The sequence below is a fragment of the Neophocaena asiaeorientalis genome, unplaced genomic scaffold, assembly GCF_003031525.2.
Source record: "Neophocaena asiaeorientalis asiaeorientalis breed wild unplaced genomic scaffold, Neophocaena_asiaeorientalis_V1.1 scaffold133, whole genome shotgun sequence".
In the NCBI taxonomy this organism is placed as follows: Eukaryota; Metazoa; Chordata; class Mammalia; order Artiodactyla; family Phocoenidae; genus Neophocaena; species Neophocaena asiaeorientalis.
Window position 1 is genome coordinate 594,907 of NW_020174429.1, and position 24,583 is coordinate 619,489.

A 24,583-nucleotide genomic window follows, 5' to 3' on the forward strand; every position below is an offset into this window, starting at 1 on the left:
CACGAACCCGTTTCCCCAGCATCGGCAGGCGGACTCTCAACCACTGCGCCACCAGGGAAGCCCCACGTGGTAATTTTTATTAAGATAAAAAATATTTAATATCTGATGGGAAATGCTGGAGACAAGAATATAGCATATACAAGAAAAAAATTAATTTCAGCAAATATTTATCAGGTATCTGTTATGTGCCTATCATAAAAGCATTGGTTTTTCATGGTGGAAAGTCCTCATTCCATGGCCAAAATCACTCAAGAAAATAAAACGTACAAATAGGTTTTTTAGTTTAAAGGTAATGACATTGGGAGAGAAGCTGGCTCTGGTTGAGAGAAAAACATTTGGAGAAAACAAATTATATTTCTCATCGTTCTCCAGGCATCTGATAATTAATATTATATTTCTTGTCTGTACATTTAAAAGCATAAAGAATTGCTGGATAATTTATCATTGGATAGTTAATCCAATGGTTGTTCAAATTCTACTTGGAAAATTATGCAGTGCAATGAGCACTCCCATAAAGGCATTTAAATGGTATCTGAGATCTCCATATTTTGGAAAAAACTGAACAGGGGCCAATGTCTAAACCCTGGAAGAACAATGGACAAATTATTCAAAGTTCTATTGTGAGAGGGATAACTTGGTAGTCAGATGTCAACAATAGGGCCTTATGCCTTGATTATAATTGTCTGTGTGTGACAATATTGACTGAGCCAGGCGGCTGCTAGGCAGGATAAGTGTATGAAGGTATAATACTCTTAGAAAATTTCAACCTTATTAGCATAATTGCTCTGATGAAGACTGAAGAGCTTATTTAACATAACTGACTAGAGTAGACAATAGATGCATAATCAGCGTCCTAATGATTGAATTAATGAGCCCCAATTGTTTGTCCTTACTGTAAGGAGTCCTCAGCTATGAAAAAGACATTTTGCTGAAAGAGTCTGACAATTGTGTTAGCTGATGAGTGGCCAGAATGTAATTAATGATGGGAGAGAGACAATTACTACTGGGTTCTAAAGACTGCAATGGTGGCTTTCAAGGGGTGAATTACATAGCTACATAGAAGTTTCATATCAGCTCCTCCTTGCCTTCATACAGTAATGGAGCCTGATCAATGCTCTTATTTTGCAGCTAAAGAAACCGAGGCCCAGGCTTTTCCAGAGACCCGTGACCACTTTGTGTCAGGGGTTATACACATAGTGTCTTACCTTTCCTGCTCTGATACTGCCCACTGACTCTTTGACCTGTCCCTGATCTACAGCCTCACCTATGCCTTTGCTACTCTCTTCAATCTCCCTTTTACCTTCTATGCATATGTCCTGACCAACTATTTCACAGTTAAAATGGGGCAAATTTCCTCTCTCTACCTAAACCCCAACACTAGACAAATATGTCTATCTCCACATCTATTCTCCCAGCCACTTCCTGTGGAAGACCTGCTCCTCCTTCTGGAAAAGGCTTTTTCGTCTACCTATTCTCTGTTCCCTTGACCACCCAGTCTAGATTAGAACCGCCCGCTCCACACACGCATTCCAGTCACACTATCATATCACCTTTTAAAATTTTTCTTTAAAACCCTTTATCATTATCTAGAATGATCATGTCCACTATTTCTGTACTGTGACTTATTATTTGCCACTTCTCCCTGCTGAATGTAAGCTCTTTAAGAGCAGGAAACATGTCTGTTTTGTTCACCAGAATATTCCTACTGAAGCATGTCTATTTTGTTCACCATATTATCCCTACTTCAAGCATACCTGGAGGCACTCAATACATATTTTTGAATGGATCGATAATTTTCCCTCAAGCTCAAAGCATGTGAAAAATAAACTCATCATCTTCCGTTTTCCTTTCTGGGTGTGTTTTAGCCCAGTTCCCTAGAAAACAGACCCTGATGCAAGGATGCTGATCCTTTCTTTAGGAGATATTATCCCAGGGCAGGAACAGGGAAAAGGCAAGGAAGAATGGAGAGCTATGCACAGGGATGCATTACTGTGCTGAACACTGCTTCATGGAAAGACTTGAGGAGATACAGCCAATCTCTTGACAGGTGCAACCACTTGGCCAGACAGACAATATGGAGGACTCATGCCTTGGAACAATTCAAGGAAGAGAGGAATTTTATCTTTGTCTCCTGTCTCTTTGTCATTGGTCAAAGCTTGTCCCACAGGGAGCTAACTTTCCCATACTTCCCAGTTGTGTTATCCATATTCTTTGATAGTCACTCAGAAAGCAGGTCCCTGCCCTGGAGTTCAGAAGTGGTGGGAAGAGACTGTTGGTATGTGGCTGGTCATCCTTGGGCTGTCAAACCACAAGGGACTTAACTAAGTCGCTCATGGTGGCAGCTGAGACAGGAGCAAGAGGCCCAAAAAGCCTGAGAAGACACATAAACAGGGCCTAATGTAGAGTACTTGTTACCACAACAATGGTAGGAACAGGTCTGTTTGATTCGCTGCATTGTATCAGCACCTCCCACAATAAGTGATGATTAAATGTTTGTTGAAGGAATGCATGCATAAATGGCATCACCATCTCTTGATTTATTTAAGCCAAAATCTTGGAGTCATCCGTGATCTTCCTTCTTAATTCCTATATTGAGGACAAAAATTCCTCTACCTCCTCAATATATCTCAGATCTAATGCCTCTTGTTCAAGCTCACTGCCTTGATTCAGAACTTTAGCATCTTTCATTGTAATGCTTGCTATAGCTCCTTAATTGGTCTTCCCGTCTCTGGTATTCCTCTCCTCCAATTCTTTCTCTTTCCTGGCAGAATTTTCTAAAAATTATAGTGTGTTTTCTTTTCTTTTTTTTTTTGTGGTATGCGGGCCTCTCACTATTGTGGCCTCTCCCGTTGCGGAGCACAGGCTCCGGACGCGCAGACTCAGCGGCCATGGCTCATGGGCCCAGCCGCTCCACAGAATGTGGGATCTTCCCGGACCGGGGCACGAACCCGTGTCCCCTGCATCGGCAGGCGGACTCTCAACCACTGCGCCACCAGGGAAGCCCTATAGTGTGTTTTCTGAATGCAAATCTGATTATGTCACTATGTTGATTAAACTGATAGTTTGTTTAAAAGGATCAAATCAAGACTCTTTAGCGTAACCCAAAAGATCCTTCACAATCTGTCCTAGGCTAGTCTCTTTAGCTTTACACCTCACCACTCCCCCCCTTGTCCTTATATCCCAGCCAGACTGAAATCCTGGCGTTTTTCCCAATACACCACACTCTCCCATTCCTCAGTGCCTACGCTGTGCTCTTTGTTCTGCCTGGAATACATTTGTGCCTGAGGAACCTCTACTCATACTTCAAAACACTGTTTCCAGGTAGCTGCCTTCATCCACTGATCAATCCATCCCCCACCCACTCACCCATGCAAGATTCATTGTAACTTTCAAGTTTCTTCCTTGCAAGCAGCAGAAGAAACTGACATTGCTGGCTTAAGGAGAAAGGCAATTTGTGAAAGGATATTGGGTGGCTGACAAAATTGCTGGGAAGTCTGCAGAAACAGGCTCAGACAGTAAGCAAGAACAAGGAAGTCTGGGCAGCAGCTAGGATCACAACCAACATCACAGCACAACACATTGAAGGAGGTGACCACCACCATTCAAAACAGGATACCTCAGCTTACACTTCCAGTTCAGTAGCACTGGACACAGGTACCATCCACCATTGGCACTCCCAGCGCTATTGCTCCTGGAAACCAGATGTCACTGCAGTGCCTGTTATTGCCCCCAGAATGGATTCTCCACCAAACCTACTTTGTTTTACTAGGGCTCCCTCTTTGAAGCCTGTGGCGGATCCATTAGGTTTACTAAGCTTAACATACGTTCCTTGCTCTTATTGCAGGCAGGTCTGGGAAAGTAAGGAGCTGACATTTTTTGAGACCTATATTGTAAACGGGATCTGCTTCACTCCAATAATCATTAGATTACCCCCCAGAAAGGAAAGGAGGTCAGATTTTGGGAAACCCTAAATGACAAATGTTCTCAAATTCGCTCAACAAATAAATTGGCATCTGCCCGTACTGGATTCTCTTTGAGGCACTAAGGATACAAAATTGACTGAGGTGCCTATACCCACTGGGATGTATAGTCAAAAAGACAAAAAATAACAAGTGTTGGCAAAGATGTAGATAAATTGATGGGAGGAATGTAAAATAGTGGACTTTGGAAAACAGTCTGGCAGTTCCTCAAAAGATTAAACAGAGTAACTATATGACCCAACAATTCCACTCCTAGGTGTATACCCAAGGGAAATGGCATCATATACTCACTTAAAAACGTACACAATTGTTCATAGCAGCGTTATTCATAAGAGCCAAAAAGTGGAAACAAATCAAAGGCCTGTCAGCTGATGAATGGACAAAGTGTGGCATACCCATGCAATAGAATATTATTTGGCCATGAAAAGTAATGAACCACATGGATGAACCTTGAAAGCATTATGCTAAGTGAAAGAAGCCAGTCACAAAGGGTCACATACTGTATGATTCCATCTATATGAAACATCCAGCATAGGCAAATCTGAAAGGATAGAGAGTAGATTAGTGGTTGGCTAAGTCTGAGAGCAGAGGTGGATAGGATAGGGACTAACTGCTAATGGGTACAGAGTTTCTTGCTGGAGTAACAAAATGTTCTAAAATAGATTATGATGTTGACTGTACAAATCTGTGAATATACTAAAAACTATTGAATTGTATCCTTTAAATGGATGAATTGTGTGGTGCGTCTCAATAAAGTTGTTTTTGAAAAAATGACTAAGATAGAAAAGGCTCTCTTTCCTCAAGGAGCTGAAATGCTTGTGGGACAGCAAACAAGCAGGAAACAATACAACTTACCGGTCAGCCTCTTCCTCACTCCTACGTCTTCTTTCTTTATTCCTCAGCAGGGAATAGATCCCCTCCTCCCTGTCACAGGACTTATTATATTTTTTATCTTCTTTCTCTGAAAAGTGAGATCCTTGAGGTAGAGTATGTGTCTTTGAACTTTAAGTCAACAGGGCTAGACGCACTGCCTGGCATATAGTGGGCTTTTAATAATTGCTTGTTGAATGGTGAATAGATGGCATAGCCAGGACTAGAATGAGGGTGTCCTAAGTCCCAAATCAGCACTCCTTCCAGTTACATTGGTGCCTGAAATGAAGACTCCCTAAATCGGATGGCCAGCCAGGAGAGGTCTACACAAAAACAATAGTGCTTTTGCAAGCTGTCAGTTTGCACGTACGCGTTTACCTTTTCCTCTGTACACTTAATTTTGCTCTTTTCTTCCGCACTATGCTTACAGCTTCCCCCCTTGAGTTCGTCACGCTGTAGCAGTTTGGCTGGCATCTGTAGCATCATGTAGTTGTGACCCCTCCGCAGTGAGTGGGGCTCCCTGGGTTATGCACACAGGGGTTCAAAGGCCCAGATTTTAGAGATTTGGTTTTTCACTTACCAGGAAGCACCAAGTAGAACTCTTACAAGTAAAGATTATTTAGAAAAATATTTTTTTACAGCCTACTCAGGTGTAACTTTGCAACAAATGCTCTCTACAGTTTTTCCAAAACAGCTTTATTGAGATATAATTCACATACCATGCAATTTGCCCATTTAAACTGTACACTTCAATGGTTTTTAGTATATTCACAGAGCTATGCAGTGATCATCACAATCAAAGTTTAGAACATTTTGTCACTCTCAAAATCAACCTCATACCATTAGCATTCACTCCCCTTCCTCCCTTCCCTTACCCCAGCCCTAGCCAACCACTAATCTAGTCTTTTGCTTTTATATATTTGCTTTTTGTGGATGTCTCATGTAAGTGGACTCATACAGTATGTGGCCTCTTGTGACTGGCTTCTTTCACTTAACATAAGTTTTCAAGGTTTATCGATGTGGTAGCCCACCTCAGAACTTCATTCCTTTTCGTGGCCAAATAATATTCCATTGTGTGGATATGCCACATTTTATTTATCCATTCATCAGTTGATGGGCATTTGGGTTGTTTCTACTTTTCGACTCTCCTGAATAATGCTGCCATGAACATTCTTATATAAATTTTTATACTACTCTCTAGATCATAACTTTATTCTAAAATTTCCTCTCCCCTTCTGACCAGCTCTAAATATGCTGTCCATCAGTCTACAAGATTCTGCCAGGCTTTTTTTATAAAAGATTATTCATGGATATTGAAAGCTTGGCAAACGTACAGCCTTGCTGCTTTTGGAATTGGCTGCCAATATATAAAATATTTCACTGAACTAATGAAACAGTTATCTCTCCAGTGACATTTTGTGACTTCTGTTCAATGATGCCAAGGAGCCAAGTTTTCCATTCATTCAACAGAGCTATGTGTTCCTGGAAAATCAACCCTGTATTAGGGACTGTGCACTGTGCTGGGAAGAGAAGGAACAGGACACAGTCCTTGTCCTGCAGGATCTGTTAATATTCTGTGGAGGAGGTGGCTTACTGGGTTTGGTCAGGGTAGGCTTCCCAGAAGAAGAGGCAACTATAGCTAAGATAATACTGACAGGAGTTAGCCAGGCAAGGAGTCAAGAAAGTGAAGGAAAGCAGATGTGCAGAGGCCCGGATGTGAGAGGAGCATGTCTGCATAGGAAGGAGGAAGAAAAAGAGAGAGAGAGGAGAGGGCATGAGGAGGTGGGGAAAGAGGTGACACTGAACAAAAATGCCAAGTAAAGAAAAGATCACCACTTGAAGGAGAAGGGTTCAAAATTCAGCAGAAGTAAGCAGTCGATGTTTGACCCTCTTAAAAGAAAACAAACACAAGAGCTTGTTGAAAACCATACACTATGAAAAAGAATTCATAATTTGTTATTTTTCAATCTTCTTATTAGAAGCAAATATGTTTCCTTTTAATCAAAATTTTCAAATTTGGTGCCAACTTGTAATAACAGTAATGTGTTAAATTGTTATATTTTATCATTTTATAAATATGGATTTAGACCCTCCTATATACAAGAGATTACTCTGATCTCTGTGGCTATAAAATGTTTCCTAATGCTTGGTTCTTCACTTGCAGGCATTAAATGGTAAATCAAGGAAGACATGAAGAAAGTGAAAACAACCACAAAGATATTTTATATATCATATATATTTAATGAATTACTTATTTAGAACAACAAGCACTACAAAATAATTCAAAAGAGTCTCAGTACTAATCTCTCTCCTTAGCACAATTATAATTAATACCATTTTTAAAAAGAGCCCTATACCAAGAGGCCTTCAACTAAGAGTCTTTCAAATAACTTTGCTTTGGACATCTTTGTATCCTCTGGTGCAATTCAGGGTGGAACCATGGGAGTGTAATAAATACACATTTATTAAACATTACAGGCAAAGCACTATCCTGTGAAGGAAACACACCTGCTGGAGTAGGTGTGGAGGGCTGTTTGCAGTTTTCAGTAACACAGGAGCTGAGACTTGCGGGAGGTGAAGGAGCCAGCCATGTGGAGATCTGGGGAAGTAGGCTCTCAGGCAGTGGGAAGAGTGAGTGCAATGGCCCTGGGGCAGGAGCATGCCAGGCAGGCCAGTTAAGGCACAACAAGGAGGGGCAGAGTGAGCAGGGAGAGAGTGGGGAAAGGGTGGGGGTGAGGGGGTCAGGTAGGGGCTGTTTTAGGGACTGTGACTCTTAATCTGAGTAAGAGGAGGATTTCTGGCATATGCACCTGTGAGGTTGCAGGTGTGGAATAAAGGGATAGTAGGATTAGCCAGGGTTGGGCTTTTGCCACATGAAAATAAAGAATTGGGAGAGGGGCAAAGGAATGAGGAGTAATTACAATGCTGAATTCTTCCACTTATCATTGTTGTGTAACCAGCCACCTCAAAACACAGCAGCATGAAACAACCGCAGATTCTGTGTGTCAGGAATTGGGGCAGGACACAGTGGGGATGGCTTTCCTGTATTCTACGACATCTGGGGTCTCAGCTGGGAAACCCGAGGGTTGGAGGGCGGGCTGATCCCTCTCATGCTGGCATCGTGCGGACGTATCTTCACTCCCATGTCTGGCGGGTCATGCTGACTGCTGGCCAGCACACCTACACGCATGGTCTCTTCATGCGGCCCAGCTTCCTCACAGCCCAGCAGCCTAAATGGCCTCTCAAGGCTCCCAAAGTGAATGTCCTGAGAGAAAGTGGAAGCTGCCGGTATCTTAAGGCCTGAGCCTGGAAATTGGCACAACGTCGCTCCCACCATGTTCTACTGGTCAAGTAGTCACAGAGCCCAGATTCAAGGAGAAGGGACTTAAGTGGCAAAGAAGAATCATGTTTAAAATACAGGACCAGTTGAACTCATTTAAAGAGAGAGAGTGGTTATAGGGCAAGAAAAGGCCATAGGAACATACTTGGAGAATACTCTATCATTTGGAAGTAAGAAATATGAAGAGAATCTGGCCAAAGAGAGTATGATGGTAGTAGAAAAACCAGGAGAATACGATGATTGTTTCAAGAAGAAAGTAATGATCCACTAAGCCTAGTGTTGCTGATGGATAGGTCAGAAAGATAAGCCTGAGAAATGACCTTGGATATGGCAAGGTGGAGAATATTGATATTGTGACAATGGCAGGTTTAGTAAAGCTGTGGGGATGAAAGTCTGATTAGAATGGGTTAAAGATAGAATGGGGCAGAGAAAGTAAGGACAGCAAATATAAGACATGTAGTTTGAGTTATTTTGTAAAGAGTAATAGAAAAATAGGACAGACCGGTGAAGGGGGATGCAGGTTAAAGGAGGATAAGGTGGAACATATAAGATTTTATAGGCTGAAGTGAATGATCTAGTAGAAATGGGGATATAATGGTACAGGACAGAGAGGATACTGGTAGGACTGATGTCCTTGAGTTGGTGAGAGTGGATGGGACCTCGTGCACAGGGGAGGGTTTAGCCTAAAATGGCAGCATGGATGGTCCGCCTGATGCATACATTCTCCATGGGCGCGAACGCTGGTTCTTACTCTCTTTATGTCTAAAGCTCAGACATACGTATAGTACATAAACAGATATACAGTATATCTGTGGGATTAATATTTCATGCGGGGCACAGTTAGGGGAAAATATATCTAAAAAACTCCTTAAGGAGCATGGTGATGAAAAATAAGATTGAGAAATACTGATCTATTATAACTGAAAAGAAGACAGAGCACATGAGTAGATAGTAGGTGTTCGGATGCCATGGTAAGAAATGTGGAAGCTCTCTCTGATAACATCTATATTCTTAGTGAAATAGGAGCAAGAAGAATCAAATATGAGGAGATAAAAGGGAGTTTTGCAGGTTTGACAGGAAAGTTTGAAATTGATGTTTTGGAAGTTAGAAGGAATTAACTAATGATTCACTTTATGTTGGTGGACATTTTAATGTGAGACCCATTGGCGCATTTGTATGCTTTTCTCCAGCCACATTCAGCAGCTCAGTTCAATCAGAGATTGGGCAGGGGCGTATCCAAAAGAGTGACTATATCCATCATCGATGTCCCACTCAATCCCAGCGGTCCCCATAACTGAATGTTATTGGGTTTTACACCAAGCACCTGCAACTCTCCATCTGAGAACTTCCTGTTGGCCTGTGTTCCAGCCAGGCCAGAAGTGCTGGGAAGCCAGTGCCCCCAGGAGTAATCTTCAGCCAGTGCTGGATGGGATGCCCCCAGTTTCCTTGCCCCTGGGTGGGACAGGGGAGAGTAACCCCTGATGAGTGCTCTGCACACCTGCTCAAAAAATGCCATTTATTCAGTTCCTTCCCTTCTCTTTCTGACGTCCCTATACCCCTACGAATGCTTTCTGAGATCACGTCCCAAATATACTACTCACACTCAAATCTTTATTTGAGGGTCAGCTTCTGAGAGAACCAAACCAGGACAATGACAAACCATAGTTTTTAAGCCATGTAATGAGAGAATTAAGGACATGATGTAAGGGGTAGGAGAAAAAGGGTTGAAAGACAGTGAAAGGTAATAGGACCAATGGCTTTCAGGACCCAATGAGATCAAAGAATGTTGGAGTCAGGGCACCAGACATAGTGATTATGAGATTATGAAGTTATTGGTGAAGACAGCGTTTAAGGTATGAACATGGGGATGTGTGACTTGGTGGGGTGGAGAGTAAGACCATTGCAGGTAAAGGATCAAGGAACTGAGAGGCCAAAGACTAGGCAAAATCACATATGGAAGAATGATTATCTTTTACTTGCCTTCTGCCTCTCCCATAGAGTTATTCTGAAGATTAAATAATATAATCCACCTAAAGGTGTTAGTATAGGGTTTGGCACATGGTAAGTGCTTAATAAATGTCAGTAGAGGCCCACAGTGGTCAGTAGAGGCACGTGATCCAAACCACACCAGTCAGTCCTTCTCAAGGAGTGTTACAACTCAATCCATTGAAGAAGTGCTCTCTTTCCTCTTTGGTTGTGAGGTTGGAAAGTTGCAGCTGCCTATGGCAACCTACACTGCCCCGCTGAGAGAAAGAAGGAGTTAGCATAACACAAAGACTGAAGCAGAAAGAACATGGAGAGAGGATCCTGGCAGTTTGATTCCCAAGAGTCAGTTCTCTCTACAGCTAGATTTACCCTCCCTTCTTTACAATGATTGTTTGGTTTCAATAAAACTTTTGTAAAAACTTTCATTTTGGGAAGCAACCTAAGTGTCCATCGACAGATGAATGGATAAAGAAGATGTGGCACATATATACAATGGAATATTACTCAGCCATAAAAAGAAATGAAATTGAGTTATTTGTAGTGAAGTAGGTGGACCTAGAGTCTGTCATACAGAGTGAAGTAAGTCAGAAAGAGAAAAACAAATACCATATGCTAATGCATATATATGGAATCTAAAAAAAAAGCATGGTTCTGATGAACCTAGGGGCAGGACAGGAATAAAGACAAGACCTAGAGAATGGACTTGAGGACACGGGAAGGGTAAGGGTAAGCTGGGACAAAGTGAGAGATTGGCATGGACATATATACACTACCAGATGTAAATTAGATAGCTAGTGGGAAGCAGCCAGCCACATAGCACAGGGAGATCAGCTCTCTGCTCTGTGACCACCTAGAGGGGTGGGATAGGGAGGGTGGGAGGGAGATACAAGAGGGAGGAGATATGGAGATATATGTATATGTATAGCTGATTCACTTTGTTATAAAGCAGAAACTAGCACACCATTGTAAAGCAATTATACTTCCATAAAGATGTTAATTAATTAATTAAATAACAAAAAAACCCACTTTCATTTTGGACTTCCCCGGTGGTCCAGTGGTTAAGACTCCACGCTTCCAATGCAGAGGGCTTGGGTTCGATCCCTGGTTGGGGAAGTAAGATACCACATGCGGTGGAGTGGCTAAAAAAAAAAAGAAAAGAAAAAAACTTTCATTTTGTTTTGCTTCAACTAGTTCGAATGGACTTTCTATTGTTTGCAGCAATAATAAAAGAATAAAATAATAAGGGAATTCGCCTCTTGCCTCATGCTGGCCAAAGTGATCTGATGCATCGGTCATACATGGAGATCTTTCAGAGCCCAGTGAGGAGGAAGTATGATGAGATTTGAAGAACATCTGACTAAGACTCATACCTGAGTTTGTCTCAACTCTGCCATTTGCCAGCTGAGCATCATGCCTTGGGATTTCATTGAGAAACTCTCTAAGAGTCAGCCTTGCTAATTTAGGTTGTAGCCAAGTTGTTGGCTGCATCATCTACCTCAACTCACACAGGAGAAGTTGCACACGGAAGAAATTTGTTTTAGAATTTTTTGCCAGAAAAATCTTTACTTCTCTCAAAGAATTGACAAGGTTTTAAAGAGAGAACTACGTAATCAATTGTTTGTTCACTTTAGCTCTCCTGGAAGCTCAGAGTCAAAAATACAGCTCAGCATGGATGAACTTATAATCTGCATGTGTGAATTTTATATTTTCCTCCTAATCCTAGTATTCTCTTCTAGTCTATATTTTCCTTAAACCTTATTTATATTTTACATGTGTTATATAAAAATTCCTCAAATTATTTATGGAATAAAGTATAAATAAATAAGTACACACACTAGCATTCAATCTGCGGAATATCCCTTCCCCTCCTTACTGTAAAATAATGGAGTTAAAATTTCCAGTGGAGATGGCAAATTCTGAAGCACCCATTTTACTCCAAAGTATAGCAGTAATAGTTGACTATAAAAAATAAAACTAAAATGACACAACCAGGTTCAAAAACAAGTTAAAAATCTCCATGACCCAGAAAAAATAGAAACATCAGGCAATAAAAAGGGCTGAAGCCACAGCTTGATGGCCTTCTGGTCTAGAGGCAGTAGCCATGGCTAGGGTTTCAACTTCTGCAGAATAATGAGGACCAAATGTGCTCCACATGAGATGGAGTATTGAAGTCAGGAACACTTACCTGACCATGAAGGGAAGCTGAAAAAGAAATCTGTGCTGACTAATGTGTGAGCTTATAGCTTTTATAAAGGCAGGAGGGAAGTCTAGGGAGGTAGGAGACAGAAACACAGGCCCACAGCCAGGAACTAAAACAAGCTGCTCACTGGCCTGGTGACTGGATCTAAAGCATCCTCAGTATCATTATAGGGCAGGAAACCCAACCACATATATATAAGACCCACATTTTCAAGACCTAGATTGAGATACTGGGGTTAGGATGGGGGAAAACATAAGAAGCAATCACAAACCTACTAAATAAAGAAGGGAGAAAAAGAAACAAATATCCCTCTCAAAATGAGTTTACAAACTAAAATTACTGCAAGGCATTTGAAGAAATTTAAGGCTAAGAAGACTACAATCATAATCAGTAATGAAAATACAAATTTGCTCCATTAGAAATACATTTTAGAGGCTATTTTGAAAAAGACTTAAACATAAGTATTTTAGCATGCTAAAATCACATCCATAAAAAGAAAGACGGAAAAACAAACAAGGAAAAACAAGAACAGCTATACATGACAAGAAGAATTGATTTAAAAATTTGAAATAAAAATATAGACTTTGAAATTAAAAACTTAATAGGCCACGTGGTACTTTTAAAGAATGAATTAGTAAATTTGATGACAGTATCACAAAATTCTCTCAGAATGCAGCACAGAACACATAAAAAGTTTTAAAGAATAGTTAAGAAATGTGGAGAATAAATTGAGAAACTACACAATACATCTAATAAAATTTCCAGAAGAGAAGAACACAGGGAATGAAGGAGAAACAATAATTGAAGAAGTGGTAGCTGAAAATGTACCAGAATGAAGGTATGATACATGTTCTTGGTTTGCAAGTATGGAATATCAAGGAAGAGAAATAAAATTAAATCCACACTTAGATACTTTACAGTAAAACTTCAAAATATCAAAAAATGAAAAAAAAATTAAGAATTGTTAGAAAGATAGATCACCTAAAACGAAATGACAGTTAGACTAATAGCATGCTTCCTGTTGGCAACAATACAGGCCAAAAAACAATGGAATAGTATCCTCAAAATGCAAGAAACTATATTTGGTGAGCCTGAATTTTATGCTTAGCTAAACTGTCATTCACGATGCACAAAATATAAACACACCCACATAATCTGAGAGAGTTTACCATCTACAAATCCTACTAAAAGAGGATATTGAAACTTTTTAATTTAAGGAAGTAAAAAATGAAGATGAGAAAGAAAAAAGGAAGAAAATATTAAAAGAAGGAGAAGCAAAGGCATGGAATACAGGCATACCTTGGAGATGTTATGGCTTCAGTTCAAGACTGATAAATAAAGGGGAGATCACAATTAAGTGAGTCACACAAATGTTTTGGTTTCCCAGTGCATTTAAAAGTTATGTTTACACTATACTGTAGTCTATTATGTGTGCAATAGCATTATGTCTAAAAATAACAGTGTACATACCTTAATTTAAACACCCATTATTGCTAAAAAAATGCTAACCGTCATCTGAGCCCTCAATGAGTGGTAGTAGTAACGTCGAAGATCACTGATCACAGATCACAATAACAAATATGATAATATTGAAAAAATTGGAAATATTGCAAGAATTACCAAAATGTGACACAGGCACAAAGTGAGCAAATGCCGTTGGAAAAATGGCGCTGATAGACTTGCCAATAGAATTATGCTGTACATGGTTGCCACAAACGTTCAATTTGTAAAAAATGCAGTATCTTTGAAGCACGATAAAATGAAGTGCAACAAAATGAAGTATATGCCCATGCAAGAAAAAATGGTGAGTGCACGGTGAGAATGCATGTTTGCATAAATTTAAGTAATACTGACTGTGGTAAGAATAAAGATAACTGATTATATACATTTACAAAGGGAGGGTAAATTAATATTCTAAACAATAATTAGAAGATTGCAGACACAGTGTGCAAAAGGTAAAGTGTATTCATGCTATCCTGATTTTTAAAGAAGGGTAGAAATATTGAATAATTAGTTAAATACATACAAATTCAATATTTAGAGTAATCACTTTAACAAATAAAAATAATATCTATAGCTTCTCAAAAAGGGGATTTAAGGATGGGAATATAGAAAATTTTATCTATATACAGAAGTCTGGAATGGAGACGAAGAAATAAAGAATATGGTAAACAGAAAATACAAATTAAGATGGTAGAAAGAAATATATTAACAATTTTAATATATAGAAAAGGATTAAATTCACATAATAAAAGGCAGATTATCAGATTGGATTTAAAAATCCATCTGAATGTTGCTTATAAGACATATCTAAACAAAACCATATAGAAAAGTCAATAAAAGGATGGAAAAAATACACCATGCAAATACTATCCAAAAGAAAATAAGGTAGTAGTAATCTAAAAAGAATATATAATATTCATAAACGTGTTCACCTAACCACATAACGTTTAAATATACAAAATAAAAACTGATACATTTATAGGGAGAAATTGACAAATCTACAATCACAATGTAGAACATTAACCTGCCTCTTTTAGAAATTGTTATGTCAAGCAGACAAAAAATTAAAAAGGATATAGATATTTTGAATAACAATAGTAAGAAATATGACCCAATAGAATGTTTAGAAAGCCCGGTTGGTTAACAGGCTCTTTGGGAGACGATTAGAGCAAAAACTCATAGGCTTGAGGTCTGGGACATGGGGGCATCCTTAACCAGCAGGCCCGGGCCTACAAATTCTGAATTCAAGGGCAGGGTCCCAGAGGTGCCCATTGTGGGACAGGGATTTAGTAGAGGGGGGAAAGCTCAAGACATGTGTGCCTACCTTGACCGGGCCACTTTGGGCAAATCACTTTGAGCTTTCTACTTCAGTCCTACAAAACAGAGATAATAATAAAACATACATGTCTGAGGTTTGTAATGAGGATCAAGTTAATGCCTATAAAGGACTTAACAAAGTTCCTGGCACATACTAAGTGCCTGCTATGTGTAAAGCATGATGATAGTTGTAAAAGTTACAAAGACAGTGACATAGAGCCTACCTTTAAATGTGCGAGATGATGATGTCCAGCCACAATCTACCAGGGATTTTCCTGCATCACTTAGCCAGACAAGAACGTGCTTTGGTATCAGACACACCCAGCTCCATAATTTTCTATGTGCCCTTTTTCCGACGCTGTTAAACCGACGTAATAATAGTGCTTATCAAATTGGATTTTGGGGAGAAATAATCAGAATAATACATTAAGCATAGTGTAGGACACATCAAAAATATTCAGTAAGTAGCTACTAATATTACCTGTAGGAGTCAGTAAATAAATATTGCCATTAATAAGATTAATAAGATTAAAAAGTAGAAAATGATGCAGAGTTAAGATAAATGAGGTTGAAGAAAAGACAAAAGGATTTAGCTGGAAAATGTACTTCAATGTACTCAAGTCCAGAATGACAGCAGGAACAATATGAGTTGGCACTAGAAAAATATTTATCTCCCCTTAGGCTAACTTTTTTTTTTTTTTTTGCGGTACGCGGGCCTCTCACTGTTGTGGCCTCTCCCGTTGCGGAGCACAGGCTCCGGACGCGCAGGCTCAGCGGCCATGGCTCATGGGCCCAGCCGCTCCGCGGCATGTGGGATCTTCCCGGACCGGGGCTCGAACCCGTGTCCCCTGCACTGGCAGGCGGACTCTCAACCACTGCACCACCAGGGAAGCCCCTAGGCTAACATTTTTGATGTGATATAGGATTATCAAATTTAATCAGTCATTGTTTTTAATTCCCCCTTAACAATGGCCACATCATAGTTCTCTTCCAAGAGCCAACTGATAAAAGCCTGTAATTAAGGATCTTACTTGGATTGCAAAATCAGTGAGAAAAACCTGTCATTTTCTGATGAGGGAAGTCAGATACCAAATAATGCCTGAAGATTAACCTTAATTTTCTCGCACAGATTATCGCATTTCCTATGTTACCAATGCTTTCACATTATTAATTTTGCTCTTTTGGTTTTACAACACCTTTCTAAAATAGGTCTGGGTACATAGGATTTTCCCTGTTTTTGAGAAGAATAGACAGAGGTAGAGAGAGTTCAAGTACCCATCCTAAGGCAGCTATCTAGTTAGAATCTCTTTTATTTTTTTAACATCTTTATTGGAGTATAATTGCTTTACATTGTTGTGTTAGTTTCTGCTGTATAACAAAGTGAATCAGCTATACGTATACTTATATCCCCATATCCTCTCCCTCTTGTGTCTCCCTCCCACCATCCCTATCCCACCCCCTAGGTGGTCACAAAGCACCGAGCTGATCTCTGTGCTATGTGGCTGCTTCCCACTAGCTATCTATTTTACATTTGGTAGTGTATATATGTCCACGCCACTCTCTCACTTCGTCCCAGCTTACCCTTCCCCCTCCCCATGTCCTTAAGTCCACTCTCTACGTCTGCGTGTTTATTCCTGTCCTGCCCCTAGGTTCTTCAGAACCATTTTTTTTTTTAGATTCCATATATACGTGTTAGCATATGGTATTTGTTTCTCTCTTTCTGACTTACTTCACTCTGTATGACAGATTCTAGGTCCATCCACCTCACTACAAATATCTAGTTAGAATTTTATATGATAATATAGAAACCAAAGAAAATAGGTCGATCAGTTCAATGAAGATGCTGCATATGAAGACTAACCATCTAATAAATGAATTGATGTGTGTATTCTTTTAACAAATAGTATTTGCCCCGGTTCTGGGAACACATGGAGCCTCAGTCATTGCCCTATCAGAGTAAAGAAGGAGAACAGGAGAAAGAATTTTTTTCAAAGGAGAGAGAAAACAGACAGTAGGCTTAGTGGTATAGCGGACAATTAATATTTTGCCTGCCCAGAGCATTCCTTTCTCTTTTCTTTTCTAATTTATTTAATTAATTTATTTTTGGCTGCACTGCGTCTTTTTTGCTGCGTTGCGGAGCATGGGCTTCTCATTGCAGTGGCTTCTGTTGTTGCGGTGGCTTCTCTTGTTGCGGAGCACGGGCTCTAGGCACGCGGGCTTCAGTAGTTGTGGCATGCGGGCTCAGTAGTTGTGGCTCGCGGACTCTAGAGTGCAGGCTCAATAGTTGTGGCGCACGGGCTTAGTTGTCCCACGGCATGTGGGGTCTTCCTGGACCAGGGCTCGAACCCATATCCCCTGCATTGACAGGCAGATTCTTAACCACTGCGCCACCAAGGTATTCCTCCTTTCTTCAGGGAACTGTATCTCCCTTCTCTACAAACTATTCCTCTTCCACTTATAAGTATCCCACAAGGGCTGCCAGGTTCTTAGATGACCACAGTTGATCAGCCCGGAGTGGGGGGATATTGACTTAACCTGTGCCAGTCAGGACCCTACCTAGGACCACTAGCAGCCCATATGGCACCTTTGTGGAAATTAGACAAGATGTCCCTTCCTCAGGACACCTTATGGCCGTCTGTGAGGGAACTGTTGAAATCTACGATGTTTATGGTATGAACAGTGCCCCTGAGTTTGTGCAGTGACTTCCTCCAGCAGGAGTTTTGAACTTCAAACTAAAAACAATATGACAGGCAGTGTCTCTCCAAGAGCAGAGATGATAACAGTCAGGAACCAAGGACAGACATCCACTCTGACACGTGGAGAGGGCTGGTCTGCAGTGAGACACAGTGAAGTCAGTTGGTGGAAAGAAGCCAAATGCAGAGCAGAGGGAGGTGGTTCTAGTCATTTTGGGGCCATGATTCCAATTGTTCCTGGAGGCTCCACTGCATCCCTGCCTCTCCCATTGTTTGGATGTTCAACTCTTTTTATTTTTCCACAACCAAAACATTTCTCTTTTCTGCTTATGCAAGATCAAATAGAATTTTTTGTTACTTGCAACTAATGCAGCTGTGAATTTAATTTCACTAATTTCCACATCCTTCAATTTTAAAAGCTAATGCGAGAGGGCACATTGGCTTTAATCTCGACTTGATCAAGTATGATTTTTACACAAAGGGAAACAGCTCTGTCTCTATCTATTCCAACCCAGTAAGTAGTTTCTCATTCTCTGTCCATGCCTAAACAGAAAATTACATGTTGGCTGCCCACTTTAATTGTTTGTAATCACTGAAATTTGCAATCCTATCCTGTGGTGCATTATGAGACCTCTCCTCATGGGGCATTCTTTCAGTGTGTTTTGCTGGCAGTAGCTGTAGCAAGTAGAAAATTGGGAAACGTATAAAATCCAGAGGAATATCGATTTTGGCATTCCTTTTCTTGAGTCAGAGTTTTGTTAGACACGTGTAGGGCCCTAGAAAAAATTAAATAGAACTATGGGTTTTACTACTGACCTACAGAGCTCATGCTGTTCCAAGAATCCCTCGCTATCCCCATTGGTGAATTCAAATCTAGGAGGATCAGGGTCCAGTGAGTCTCTTCCCAGAGAGAGAGATGAGGACCACTTACTGTTTAGATGCCCGTATTTTTAGAAGGCCATCTTCCTCCCAAGTGCACATGACTCTTTCTTATGCTTCTCCTTGTCAGATTGGACTTTAATTTATAGTCACAGCCTACTATGCAGACCAGGAAGATTGAACCTTATTTGTGTACATGCATACACACATCTAATCAAATGCAACTATAAAGTCATAAGACTAATTTTAAAACAAACATAGAAGAGCTGAGGTCCATCCTTTTCCCCATCTTCAATGTGCTTCAAAGGTGTGTTTTCTCTTTGGAACAGGAAGGAGTTATTTGTAACCACATTATCTGGCAAATCAAGTATGCAATTTTAGGTTTAAAAAGATATTATTAAGTTATAAGACTGATTTTCTATGTGGCTCAAAAGCTGCTTCCAAAAAAATTTCCAAAGGAAATCAGCAAAAACTTTCCAGCAATGAAAGCATCCTTAAAATAGTTATGAAATCTTCTAAAGCGATTACTCAGAAGGGGAACCACTCATTTGGATATAAGAGGATGTATATGTTTGCCATTTAAAAGAAGTTAAGCGATGAAAAGCATAAACTAATGCATCTGTACCAAATACAGCAACATAAATATTTACGTTTCTAGAATATTCATCAAATGATTCTGGAAAAATTGGCAATTCAGAGGTAGTCAAGTTAGATCTTCACCTTACACTATATCCTAAAATAAATTCCCAATATATTAAAGTGAAAAAGTAAAATCATACAAATTTTAGTGATTAAAAATGTGAATGAGGGCGTCCCTGGTGACGCAGTGGTTGAGAGTCCGCCTGCCGATGCAGGGGACGCAGGTTGGTACCCCGGTCCGGGAGGATCCCACATGCCGCGGAGCGGCTGGGCCCGTGGGCCATGGCCACTGAGCCTGCGCGTCCGGAGCCTGTGCTCCACAACGGGAGAGGCCACAACAGTGAGAGGCCCGCATACTGCAAAAAAAAAAAAAAAAAAAAAAAAAAATCTGTATGAAATATAAGTGAATATTTTAAATGGTCTTGGGACAGATTTTCTAAGTATAAAATTATGAAAGAAATATAAATGCAAGAATGATATATCTGTCAACATAAAACATAAGACCAAAATACATTTTGTAGAAACATTGTACGTTAAATAAAGCAAAGAATTAATACACTTAATATTATATACAGAGCTATTCTAAAACAATAAGAAAATATCTTAAATTTATATAAACATGAGGTAGGTTTTTTAAAATGCTCAGCCTTCCTAGTCACCAAAAAAATTGCACATTAAAAATTTAGTAACTGGAGTAATATTTCTAAGTATCTGATTATGTCGGGTCTGTGGTGTTTTTTGTTTGTTTGTTGTTGCTGTGCTTAATGGTTCTGTGCATCTGCCTCTCACCAGCCTATGAAATCCATCTGCGTTGGGTTAAGGGGAAGGAGAGGAGCTGGGAGGGGCACATAGAGTTCTTACTGTAAGAAGAAGGAAGAATTAGTAATTTGCTTTTGATATCCAAAATAGGTTTGTATAGCATGGAAAAAGTCTTGAGAGACAGACTTTGTCAGAAGAAACAGGATTTCTAAATTCCTGTAGCTCCTATTTAACCAGACTAGGGACTAACCCAGGAAGGCTCAGAGCATGCAATTTCTTCCCCTGTGGAAGAAACTTCCATTTCTGCCCATGATGACTAAACTCTGAGATGGGAAGGCTTCAGGACAAGGAGGATATAATATCAAGACAGCAAGGAGTACAAAGACAGTCCTTTCCTGCTCAAGAGGGAAGGACACAGGAGAAAGACTGATTTTTTTCCTCTCCACGTATGCCAGGTAGACACTTAAAAACATCCAAATCAATTTGGGGGAGCCCAAGGACATTGGGGCTAGCAGTTTACTTGCCCAGATGCGACATAGAAAAACCCTACTTGTGGCTACTTCAAGTGCAGAGAGAGGCTGAGGCAGCGTGAGCAGGAGATGCGCAGTTGGACAAATCGTGTTCTCTTGCTTCTCCACTGCCAGCTTGCAGCAAGCAAAGGATCCACGTGAAGCCATTCCCTTGGCAGGGGATGCAGCAGTGCTGACAGGGTCAGGGGACCGCAGAAACAAACTTAAAGACCCCAGCAAAGGATGCTAGCACATCATCCCAAGAGGCCAGGTGGGGGCACGTGCCCTTCAGCAGTACCAGGTTCAGGTAGCAGATCACTCCAATCCCTGAGCAGCTGCTGCCTAATGGGGAATTGGCTTCTGAAAAGTCTGATTTTGTCAACTGAAAATACGTGTTTAACCAGCGAACACGGGAATATTGTTCACTGGCAAGTCTTAAGGGCTCCCACCATTCAGGGGTGAGGCGCTCACAAGGACTATCAGAGCACTTTCAAAGCACGATGAAACTACAACTTCTTAACATGGATAAGAGTAACTTGAGTAATCGGCCACCCAGCTAACATGGCACCTATTTTTTTTTCTTGAGTTTTATTTTTTCTATTATATATTTTGGTATTTTCCTATTTTATTCCATAAAATCATACATTGTTTTGAAATAAATGAATATAATAAACATTCTTAAAAGATATGTTTTTATTTTAAGCAGGAAGAGAAATCTAACAGAACTGAAGAGAATTAAGCAGAAGAAAATCTAGGCTGGTACTTTACCTAAAATTAATTTCTCTAAAGTTATGTACAGCCGGCTGTCGGTATCATCGTGTTCCACATCTGCGGTAGGTTGAATCCACCGATGCGGAACCCGCAGATACGGAAGGCTGACTGTCCAACGCCTTGTATATAAGGGGCTTGAACAGCCGCGGATTTTGCTGTCTGCGGGGGTCCTGGAACCAGTCCCCGGCGGATACCGAGGGACGACTGGATCCAATAAAAATTCAAAGGTTAACAAAATTGGCCTCCTTTATTTGGTCCCACCTTACTCATATGGGTATCTTCTTTTTTTTATTTTTTTAATTTCAAGATGAAAATGAGTCACCCCCTGAACTGATTTTAATCATCTGTATCGTGGAAGTCCAGTACATCCCCGCCTAATTAAGCATATGCTTACTAGGATCAGCTCTGGAGAAGAGATTTACTGCCTCGCGAGGAGGCTTGCGAGGCTCCAAGCGCCATCTGTGCAGTGAGCTGTGCCTGGAGGAAGGAGAGGGACAGAGATCTGGTGATTCACTGGACCTGATAAAGAGGCTGGTGAGACTCACAGAAAACAGGATATGGTTATTCTCTCGAGGCTTAGCCCAACTCCCCTGTGGTTTCCTTGATATGCTCTCTGATTTCCCAAGACCAACCTTCGGTTTTTATTGCTCTTGCAGTGGTTTTTCCACACACACCCTAGTTCAGACAGAGTGAATTAGGTAATGAACTTGTGAGCTCGTTACTTCTCCAGGAGGCCGAGAGGAACAGAGGGTCTTGCGCAAGGTCACATCACTGGCTGGTGGCAGAATGAGGACCCCACCCGGATGTCACGACTGCTCATCCAGGAGTACAAGAATTCGAGGAAAATGCTCACAATCCACGGTGACACCACTTGTTTACTTATCAGCACTCATGAAACCCTTTACATTTTTATGATCCATTTGAGGGCGGCTTAAATTCAGACTAATCTGATCTCCCCGGAATTCACCACAGATGATTTCTAAACTTGGGCAGGGATGAATTGTATTTAAATAAGAGCCATTCACCTCCCTGGGACCCCCAAAGGCTGCCCTTTTCAGAGCCCCCTGCACCTGCCACTAACTGGGGTTTCTCAGTACAGCAGCTAAAGTTTATTTTTGTTATTATTATTATTTTGATAGGTAATACAAGCATATTGCATAGAAGTAAAAAAAATCCTGCCCACCCCGCCCAAATCCAGTGGAAAGTAATTCTCTTTCACACACTCAGCCTCTCAGTTTTCCCCAGACACAACTGCTGTTATCAGATTTTTGGGCATCTTTACAGAGCTATTCCATGAATACACAAGTATATATATAATTGTATATTATATATAGATAATATATATTTTATATTATGTATTATTTTTATACATTGTATTTATAAAATTTAAAAAATGGATGGAGGTATGCTACTTACACCCTTTCCCCTTGCTTTCTTTGTTTTCACTTGACATTTCTTGACTGCTGTTCCATGTTAGCGCATATGTAACAAGGCAGCTCTATTTTCAATGCCAAATATACCTAGTGCTTAAAGATCTACCTCTAAAACCATAATATTCTGTGTTCATTTACATTCAACCAAAACTTTTCTTTCTATTCCTTTCAAGATTACCACTGGGAGGATTTTTAACAGTGAATGGTCAGGATATACAAACACACACACACACACATACAAGTGTTGGATACTTTCTACATACGAGTGCGATAAGCTGCCATAGTATCAAGCCACAGAATCTAGCACCTCAGTGTTGGAAGGGACCTCAAAAGTCTTACGGTCTGATGTTTTGTCCAGTGAAAGTATTCCTTCCACATTCTTCCTGACAGTGTCACACAACTTCTGTTTGAGGTAAGTTCCACGTTTCCGCCCCAAATAAGCCATTCTACCTCCAGAGTATCTAAGGTCTTCTTACATCAGGGTGACACTTGACTTCTTATTGGTCCTTTCAGGAATCGGATGGCTGCTGCCATGGTACCTCAAGCCTTATCTTCAGACTGCGTTTCTCTGGGACCTTCCACTGCTCCAGGACTGCCCTCCTCCATGGCAGGCACCTTGCTGCCATTTGTCTGAAAGGGAGGCACTCAGACCAGGGCAGGGCTGCAAAGTAGAGGCCTGGCCAACACAGACCAAAGGCACAGAGTCGTGCCGAGGGGCAAGAGGATGTTGCTTGTGACCTTGCTCACCTTTTCCACATATTTCCCTACTTTCCTTGAAAACACCCAGAACAAGTGTTATCCCATGGGATTAGTAGCCATATTTTCTAGGCCAAGAAGTACACGCATCGGCCAGCAGCCAAATGCTTGCCTGCTTTGTGGGGAAGACATGCCCACCGTGCAGAAAGGAGCAGGCACAAGCACGGGTAGGCTGGTACTCAGCCCAAGGGCTCCCTCTTGTTCTTGGAAGTTTATGGAGAAGTGTGGCCACCATTAGAAGTTGTGTTGTTCTGTGAAGAATATGAATTTATGATATCAACTTGGGAAGAGCTAAAGTGATGATTATCTATGTTTGCTTGTCTTTGGTTCATAGGGATATCAGTAACACACCCCCTGGTTTTGTGGATGAGCCTGGATAACATTCATTCCCTGAAGGTGAAAATGGTACTAATCAATGCGTGATAGATGGGAATAACCAACTACAGAAGTCTCTCCACCAGGCTATAGCTATTTGTATTTATATAATTATATAATATATTATAATATATAATTATATATTTTATGTTTTTATGATTCTATTCATACACAAAATATATAATTGTTATATATTTTATGTATGATTATATAAATACATAAAATATATAACAATTATACATTTTATGTATTTATGATTATATAAATATACAAAATATATAATTGTTATATATTTTATGTATTTATGATTATATAAATACATAAAATATATAACAATCATACATTTTATGTATTTATGATTATGTAAATATACAAAATATATAATTGTATATAAATTACATAAAATAAATAATGTCATATATTTATAGCTAAATAATTACTGAGATGACAAGGGACACATCTACATCAGACCTGCCCAGGTGATCAGTGGATAGCCTTATGCTCAGATCACAGCGTGAGGAGAGCCATAGCCTAGGCTAAGGGGCTCTGTATGAACAAAGACTTAGGGACCAG